A 10,529-nucleotide genomic window follows, 5' to 3' on the forward strand; every position below is an offset into this window, starting at 1 on the left:
TAAAGAGCAACAAAGTACTCTTGATTCGGTAGTGGCTTCGACTGTAAGAGAAGCGATAGACTCTGTACTGACCCCAGCACTCCGTGATCTACATTTGGATATACAAATGACCAATGATTCTGTAAAAGAGCTAAAAGCAGAAGTTGAAACAGACACCGATTCCGTTCAAGCAGCTGCACGTGAGGATAGGAGGACAGTCACAAACTTGGCAGGCTCGGCAGGCATATCCGGTGTAATATACGCAGGACAATGTCATGCTACTATTTTTTCCCGACTTTAGTCGAGCCACAACTACCAAGAAAAAGAGCTTTAATCCAGTCTTGAAGAAGATGACAGCACTTGGTCTCCAGCCCTTCCTCACCTATCCGGCGGTAATTAAACTACAGCACAAAGGTGAGCAGATGATGTTCGACTCTCCTCAAAAGGCGGAGGATTTTGTTACTTCACTGTCACTGAAGACGTATTCTGCAGCGCTACAAAGCAGCGGGAAGGCATCGGCTACCGTCTCCATCCTCTCAGCTCAACGAGGGAAAATTAACGATGAGGTCTGTGGTGATCCTAACTGCCCTGAAGAGGACAATAACAAGGTGGCCATGGACACTTGTTCATTTCTTTTTGGAATCTTGCCCTGCCCTGTACGTTCGTCCACTGATTGGTAAATAATAATAATAATATATTTTCTTTATTTTTCTTTATTATTATTATTCTTCGGGCTGATGGAGAGCAGGTTCAATCACTTCGCTTTTGGCTCAGTGGGCCTTTTGGGGACATGTCTTGCGTTGAAGTGGACTGGTCACGCATCAAGATTTGTTTCTGTTGTTTATGCAGACCTACACTCTCAGTAATGTGCGGTCTGCTTTGGTTTTTATACACAGTTGTTTGTCGTTCCTTGTTTTTGTTTTTGTTTTCTATGCTCTTCAACAGACATCAATACCTTTATTTATTCTTTTCTTTTCTTTTAAAAGGACTATGCAGCTAGGTGGATTGGTATCTAGGATACATACTAATGTTTACATGTCACTGGCAGTATGGTACTGGTTTTGTTTCTCTTCACTTCTACAGAATCTTGGCATTGCGAGCACACAATGCATGTTCTGAATATCTTATCATTGAATGTGAAAGGCCTAAATTCTCCTATTAAGTGTACCCAGATATTAGAATATTTGCACCGTAAATCGATTTCCTGTGCCCTGATAAAAGAGTCTCAGTTAAAACAATGCGATGTGGCACGTTTTCAAAACAAGTATTACAAACTGGCAGCCTTCTCTTGTGCTCGTAATAAAACTAAGGGGGTGCTTATCTTAGTCGATAGGAAGTTACATTTAACTATTGAACATACCGGGAATGATGATGAATGATTTGTTTTTATACACTGTAAAATACATAATGACAGGATAGCACTGGTCTCTATTTACTGCCCGAATGAGGCAGACAGTGCACTTTTCACAAATATTTCCAATATATTTAGTGATAGGTGGTGATTTTAATGCTGTTTTAAATCCTGCACTGGATAAATCTCACCCTGATACTGCAGCTAACCCATCCTCTAAGTTATTGAATACATTTATCACTGAACTTAATGTAATCGATCTTTGGAGAATCCAGAATACTACATCTAAGGACTTCACTTTTTTTCTAAAAAGGGAGGAACGTCTGATGGGAGGACCTTTCAAATTTTGTAACAACACACCCTTATGGCACAACTTTAATTTTTTTATGTTGAAATCGGCCATTTGTCCAGCCCTCTTGGTCTACATTGGGCAGAAACACATGCGGTGACTTGATATGATAACCAGCGACTCTGCTCACTTCAAGAACTAAGAACTAAGTTTTGTTTACCAGCATCATCATATTTTGTCTTTTTTCAGTTACGTTCTGCTCTCAAGGCCTATGGACTTACCTGGGCATCCCCTATTTCTTCTCATCCTATGTGGGATTGGATCACACCACCCTCTGGTCAGCCATCTGTTTCTTTAATATATAGTAAACTTAATGATCACACTGCAAAGTCTCTTTCTATTAAATCTATCTGGAATCGTGAATTAACAGATTTTGATGTATCGGTCGACTGGGAGAGGGTGTGGCAATCGACCTATAACTGTCATATCTGTAACACTGTATCAGCAGGTACTTTTCTCCACATGTTTTGGGAATGTTCAATTGTTGTCAATCTGTGGACTCATGTGAATTGTGGTTTGTTCCTTTTACTACAAATTTAAATTGAAATTGTTGATGGCGTGTCTGTTGTTCCCCCCTCCCTTTTGTTTGTTTGAGTGGATGTTGTTTTGTTGATTTGGAAAAATAAAAAGTTGATCACAAAAATTTCAACTTTTGTCGCATCAGTCCACAGAATATTTGCCCAAAAGTCTTGGGGATAATCAAGATATTTTTTGGCATATGTGAGACAAGCCTTTGTGTTTTTTTTTTTGGTCAGCAATGGCTTTTGCCTTGGAACTCTCCCATGGATGCTGCTTTTGCCCAGTCTCTTTCTTATTGTTGAATCATGAACACTGACCTTAATTGAGGCAAGTGAGGCCTGCAGTTCTTTAGATGTTATTTTGGGTTCTTTTATGACCTCCTGGATGAGTCATCTTTGTGCTCTTGGAGTAATTGTGGTAGGCCGGCCACTCCTGGGAAGGTTCACCACTGTTCCAAGTTTTCTCCATTTGTGGATAATGGCTCTGACCATGGTTCACTGGAGTCCCAAAGCCTTAGAAATGGCTTTATAACCCTTTCCAGACTGATACATGTAAACTATTTTGTTTCTCATCTTTTCTTGAATTTCTTTAGATTGCGGCATGACGTGTTACTCTTTAAGCATGCTTCACTTTGTCAGACAGGTTCTATTTAAGTGATTTCTTGATTCAACAGGTCTGGCAGTAATGAGGCCTGGGTTTGGCTAGTGAATTTTAACTCAGCTTTCTAAAATAATGTGGTTAATTACAGTTCTTTCATGATTTAACAGGAGGGGGCAATTCATTTTTCACGTAGGGCCAGGCAGGTTTGGACAGCTTTTTTCCCTTAAAAAATGAAATCATCATTTAAAAACTGCATTTTATATTTACTTGCATTATCTTTGTGTAATATTGAAATTTGTTTGATGATCTGAATCTTTTAAGTGTGACAAATATGCAAAAAATTAAAAAACAGGAAAGGGGCAAAAACCTTTTCACGGCACTGTATATATGTAGATCGAAGATTATCTAGAAGATACTTTTAATGGAGATCAAGTGATTCAAGCTAACTTAATTGTAGGAAAAAGTGAAGAAGAAGAAGAAATTCAAGGATCATCTTGTAAACACCATAATTATTGTATGTGAAGGACTGGTTACTGCTGTCGAAAGCTCAACGCAGAGCAGCCATACATTATACATGCCACAGCCCACGGCCACAGCAAACATGATGAATAACCCACCAGGGATTACAACACTGAGGTTATTATAGCAACTCTGAAGAGTACTGATTTCTTCAATAAAAGTTTGATAAGACACCGGAAGCATTACATAATTACACTGTATTAGTAAAAGGAAAGAAATTCACTCTGAAATGTTCATTATGCAAGTCTTGTTATTAGGGGTGCACTATTAAACCAGATGAACCCATTAGTGTGCTGGTCTAAAAGAAACCTCAGGCTCTTACAGCAGTCATTCAGCCATCATAAATGCAATTCAGAAAATTATTTTGTTGTTGTTGTTTCATTTAAGTAACTTTGTCTCCTAAAATTCTGTAGGAGCAATACAATTACACACAAATGAGACAGTTTGTGTAAGAGTGCAGAGTTTTAATGAATCATCATAACTCAGATCATTTGTGACTGCATAAATTGGATAATAAATGCTTGAGATGCAGGAGACTTTGCTCTGCTTTTAATCATACTGCTTTTCTGTAAGAAAGAACTGATATTTTAAATCAACCTCATTTGTGATTTTTCTTTCCTAAAGGCCTGTTCAGATCATGGATAACTACATTTATGAGAATAGTGATGTTCAGATTCAGATTTTCAAACGGCGTCATAAACTTGCAGATTTTCACATGATTGCAGAGAAAAAAAAAAGGGCATCATAATCAACATACTAAATGATTGAGCATCACACTACCAGACTTTCAAGTTGTTCAGATCACAACAAACTCACACAGAAACATATGTACACAATTTTATTTTTAAACATTACATGGGAATATCTGCCAGTTTGCATGTCCCCATTCATAACCATTAGATTTAAACTGGTTACACAGAATTTAAAGTACACTTAATGGAATTTTGGGTCACACACACACACTTGTCATTGCTACAATGTAATTAAACAAATAAAAATATTATTAATTAACAATTATTATTAATTAAAGTACTTATTATAGGGTTTGGTATTGGTTAGTTGCTTTTAATTATGTATTAATTATGCAGATTTGTACTGTTATTATACTTTATTATTAGTTTTACTTTATTTATTTACTAGCCTATTACTTAGTATACTAAGAACATGTAATAATCCAAAATAAGGACACTGTAAAATAATTTGCTTTATACAGTGTCTATGGAAATTAGGAATTTGTCCTTTTCCCTTATTGTTTGCTCAACCCCGTTATACTGTAATATTTCCCTATTAAAATTCACCTGGATCAATCAAAAGCAAGCTTTTCTTAACTCGGTGATCAGCAATTCATCACATTTAGAGTCATTCAAAAAAAAATATGATACTGCTATGATTAATATCTAGTTTGGTTGCTAGTAAGTGCCTCAAACAAACACTCAAAATGTCTTGGTGAAACAGAAATAGTGACAGATCCTTTCTTCCATCTTGCAATGTACAACTAAGTGTAACGGATTATTGAAAATGTAAAAAATGTAGGACAGAGACTTGGTTCAATCCACCTGTTGTTGATTGGATTTTGAGATGTGGCGGGTGCTCTCACAAATAATGTGAGCTTGTTGATTGTGGAGGGGTGGGTTAAGGGAACAAAATGATTGGAGAAGTCTGGCATATGTCACTGACATTTTGGCCAAACATTATGAGGTCAAAAATGAATGAATTTTCATTGCACTCTGACTTTAAAACAGCTGAACCATGCTTCCTGTCGTCAGATGGCCAGTGACCGAACTTTGGCTGTGCTTTCTGGGGCTGAGACTACCGTGACCATGGAGAAATGTACCAAACTGATACTTACTGCGTATGTCTAGAACAGCACTAAGCGCCGCACGCCTGTCTGGTTCTCCAGCCAAACACCTGTACTCGTCCTGTCATTCCCAGCCAGGAAAACCAAGAAGAACGCTCAGGAGAAAAACCTCAAACAGCACACTAATGTCAGGGGAGAAATAGAGCAGCGCTGGTAGTTCTGTAAGACGAGGAACAGACAGACAGGATTTGAGATGACAACAAGCACAAAAACAACCTGGGTGCCGGAGAGGAGGGGAGAGAGAAGGGAGAAGAGGAATTGGGAGATGCTGCGAGAGGGAGGGAGGGATAGAGAGACAGAGACAGAGAGAGGAGGGTGAGGTGGAAAAGGAAGAGAAAGGAAAAAACAGGAGAGAGAACAGACAGCCAGAGCGGCACAGAGATAGACAGAGGTAGAGCAGGGGCAGGAGACGCCACACTTCATCTGGCAACCATGACAACCGAGGCAAGCGCATGCCAAACCCCCGTACCCTCAAGCCACTGATAAGGCGGACAGCGGGGACGACTGCAATACATGCTGGGACGCTGCAAACCTGGAATGGTTTAGATGATTTAGCTCTTTTGTTCAGGTCCTTTCACCTGGGGTTAATTCTGCTCTCTCCTGCCGTTCATCAGGGTGGGCTGAACCTGGATCAAAGCGAACAGCTGGAGCCTTTTCCACTGAGTCCATGAGGTGGGCTTAAAACTGCTCAATGGTCCTCCGGAGCAAACGACCTGCCGGCAGATTTGAAGACAGAATTGTCTTGAAAACCGCCTGTAAGACGGAAGAGACGAAACATGTAAGCCATATTACACGGGGTGAGTGCACTTTCCAGATTTTGCATGCGGAAAATTTTGAATCACTTGGAAAGGGCTACGAATTTATAACATGTTGGAGAAGGTGCAGTGGGATCATGGAGAGAAAAAAACCCCAATATACATATGTATTCGGTAATATAAACCTTTCTAAACTGATTTTTACAAACATTTACTACACTAATAAAACTATTATGTCCTCATTTAGAATATGGTTAAGCAATATAAAAAAAAACCCTGTTGGGGCTGTGACTGTCAACAGGTTATTAAGACTTTAATGAATCTCTCACAGTGATGCGCGATGGCTTGTCCTCAGGAAACAGTACTATGTGTCCCCATGATTTGCTACTGATATAATTAGCAGGACACTGCACTTCGCCACAATCGTTAACAGATTGAACTCTATTAAGGGTGAATTGCAAAAGAAACATAAACAATTTTATTTTTAAATGTTTTATGGGAATATCAGCCTATGTCCTCATTCATAACAAGTTACAGTGTAGTTACACAAATAAGTAACAACATGTTCTGTAGGGTTTAGTGTTGGTTAGTTTAAATTATGCATAATCTACTGTCATTACTATAGTAAACACTGTACAAGTAACGTGTAACAAGGACACAAATAATTTGCTTTATACAGTTTCTGAGAAAATTAGGAGTTTTTTCCTCATTATTTGTTCAACCATATTATACTGTAAATGTTCTCCATTAAAAATTATATTTGGTAACACTTTATTTTATGGTGTCCTTGTTACATGTTACATGTACTTACAATTGTAATGACAATAAATTATGCATAATTACATGCAAATAACCCTAAGCCAAACCCTAATCCTAACCCTAACCATATAGTAAGTACATGTAGTTAATTAATATTACTCAGTATTTCAATGTATAATTTTGCAGTAACAAGGACACCTAAAGATGATAGAGTATAACCCAACATTTTTTAAATACCACAAAAAAATATCAACAAAATTTGAAATGTTATAGAGCTGGCACAAAACAGGAATGTTTTAAAAGTTAAATGTAATAAATAAAATACAATAATAATAATAATAATTTTAATAGTAATAATGCGCATATTAATTAAAAAAATTAAATGAATGAATGTGCGTGTATATATATATATATATATATATATATATATATACAGTCATGGCCAAAAATATCTGCACCCTTGGTAAATATGATCAAAGAAGGCTGTGAAAATTAATCAGCATTGTTAATCCTTTTGATCTTTTATTTAAAAAATTTACAAAAATCTAACCTTTCATTGGATAATAAGAATTTCAAATGGGGGGAAATATTATTATGAAATAAATGTTTTTCTCTAATACACATTGGCCACAATTAACCCTTTTATTCAATACTTTTTGAAACCTCCATTTCCCAGTTTAACAGCTCTAAATGTTCTCCTATAATGCCTGATGAGGTTAGAGAACACCTGACAAGAGATCAGAGACCATTCCTTCATCCAGAATCACTCCAGACCCTTTAGATTCCCAGCTCCATGTTGGTGGTGCTTCTCTTCAGTTCACTCATTTTCTACAGGGTTCAGGTCAGAGGACTGGAATGGCCAGCAGAAGCTTGGTTTTGTGCTCAGTGACCCATTTTTGTGTTGTTTTTGAGGTTTGTGTTTGGATTATTGTACGGTTGGAAGATACAAACATGGCCCATTATAAGATTTCTAACAGAGTCAGTCACTTATTGATTTTTTATCTGTTGGTATTTGATAGAATCCATGATGCCATGTGTCTAAACAAGATGTCCAGGACCTCCAGCAGAAATATAGGCCCACAACATCAAAAATACAGCAGTATATTTCATTGTACACATGGGGTACTTTTTATCCCTGTGTTCACCAAACCCATCCTTGAGTGTTTGCTGCTAAAAAGCTCATTTTTTAGTTACATCTGACCATAGAAGCCAGTCCCATTTGAAGTTCCAGTCATGTCTGATAACTGAATATGCTGTAGTTTGTTTTTGGATGAGTGAGGAGAATTTTTCTTGAAACCCTCCCAAACAACATTTGGTGATGTAGGTGCTGTTTGACAATTTTTTTAAGGTTTTCTGACCCCGAGACTCAACTATTTTCTGCGATTCTCCAGCTGTGATCCTTGGAGAGTCTTTAGCCACTCAAACTCTCCTTCTCACCGTGCATTAGGACGATATAGACACACGTCCTCTTCCAGGCAGTTTCGTAACATTTTATGTTGATTGGAAATTCTTAATTATTGCCCTGATGGTGGAAATAGGAATTTTCACTGCTCTAGCTGTTTTCTTATAGCCACTTTACTAATTTGTGAAGCTCAATTATCTTTTGCTGAACATCAGAAATATATTCTTTGGTTTTTCTCATTGTGATGGACGATTAAAGGGGTGGTTTACTGCTTTTTTTCTTTGCTTGATTGTGTTTATGGGGTGCAATATAACATGTCTTCATGTTTCGTTTGTTAAAAAACGCCTTATTTTTCATATATTTCACCTTTATTGTAAGCCGCTTTCTCCTCTGTCATTTGAACGACCGGTTGACTTCCTGATTCTCTGAAACCACTCCCTCAGAAACAGGCAATGGGCTCAGATTGGTTAGTTGGGCTGGTGTGTTGTGATTGGCTAAACTGAGTACTGCACATTGTCCAGAAACTTCACGCCCATTACCTTTACGGGCGACAGTTGCATGTGCTCCGGTTAAATGTAAATAATGGTGTCAATGTTGCCGAATCAGTTTGAGCCAGAATCAGTCGACCCAGAAAGCGGTAATGAAGAGAGTCAAGCAGAACTTCCGCAAGCACGGCTCTTACAAAACGTTTCTGAATGGAAGTTTGCTGTTGTGATTACATATAATTTTGTACGTTTGTACACGTTTGTCTTATACACACAAAATAGCATCGAACTAACTGGCTACTACCAAACAGCGTTGGCTTGTGTTTACGTTCTTGATCAAATCGAAAAATTACGTAATAAAGTATACATGGAAAATACATTTACAAAATTAGTACATAATTACAAATTCGGTTTCCAAAATGTTTGAATTAGTAAACTCTGTATATATATACACACACACACATATATTATAAATAACAAAAAATATAGAATTTGTAACATATATTTGTTATACAGAAGTATTATTTATTACTGAAAGTTCAACAGCAACATTGTGAAATAATATGTTTAAAAACAAAGAAAACAACAACAGCTTTCAGGCACAAATAGCAGCGTTTCTTGACAATGGCCCAGTAAGGCAAGTGAGGAAAACATCTCGATTTTTTGACAGCATTGAAAAAAGTTCATGAGCATATGAGAAGATATAAAAATTCTTCAGTAATACAGTATGTAGGTTATAGGCACGTTGCACTGATGGTCACAGGTGTACTTTGATGTACTTGACTTCTGATGTCTGTTTTCAGGTTTCAGGCTCAGATCAACCTATGTGTAAATAACATGAAATTTCAAGGTTGCTTTCACATGTTATGTAACACCATGTGGGTCAGCATCTTTAGAGTTCATTTCTGAACACAGACAATTTTTGTCTGCTCGTTTCATTTGACTCTTCGGCAAGAGTCAATAGTACTGAAATAAGCTGTTCTCCATATGAAAGGTTTCCATGAATATCTCACAAATGTGAAATTGTTACACAGAAACAAGGTGTGAGTCAAATGCTCAATTATCACTAAATGTGTGCTTGATAATCGGCTCATTAGTGTAAACGGTGCATGCATGTTGCTTAACAGTGTGCATTTAAATTATTAAGCAAACTTTTCCTAACAAAACTGGAAATGGTGTCCCAGTTTACCCACTAGATGAGGGAGACTCGGCCCACCCAAAACCTTGACTATGAATTCAAAGGACAGCTCTGAACAAATATTATTTGTTGCTATGGTCAGAATGGAATATTAGTGTACTGAATGCTGCACAGTATATACTGTATACAATGTGTTTAAAATTTCAAATCACAACTATAAACTTTCCCATATTGTTATGAAATGATCAGGCACAATCAATATTATCACACTGGAAATGAAAGGTTGATTTGAGCACATTCCATTAAGGAATACAGTATTTCATACAGTGTGCTCTGACTGTATACTCCACATTTGTGCATCCCATTCATACAGAATAGTTGCATATTAGGCACAGTATACATACTGCATGCCACAAAAACAGCATGAATAGTATGGTTGTATGCCATTCCGAATACATACCTCTTGTCTTTGTGTTTACTGTAGTCACATTAGTGAAAAAAGCTCTGTAATTTTGTAGCACTGTGATGATAATGGTACTGATGACAAATAATGGTACTGTGATGCTTCCTGGGATCATATTAGTGTGTGCTTAGGAATACAAAAGCCCAAAAATGATCCTATTGTACATCTCTGTGTTTTATCACAGAACAGCCATCTGACATCACCTCACTACATCCTGATGGCAGTACATCCGGCTAATGACCCTGTTCTGTGGTGAGAACCGTATATGGGGCTCTTGTTACTATGATTCACTTTAACAAAGAGGTGTTCAGGTTTTACATAGACAAGCCCTCTCGTCTGCTGTCAGTGATGC

Source organism: Onychostoma macrolepis, chromosome 21 (genome assembly GCF_012432095.1).
Source record: "Onychostoma macrolepis isolate SWU-2019 chromosome 21, ASM1243209v1, whole genome shotgun sequence".
In the NCBI taxonomy this organism is placed as follows: domain Eukaryota; kingdom Metazoa; phylum Chordata; class Actinopteri; order Cypriniformes; family Cyprinidae; genus Onychostoma; species Onychostoma macrolepis.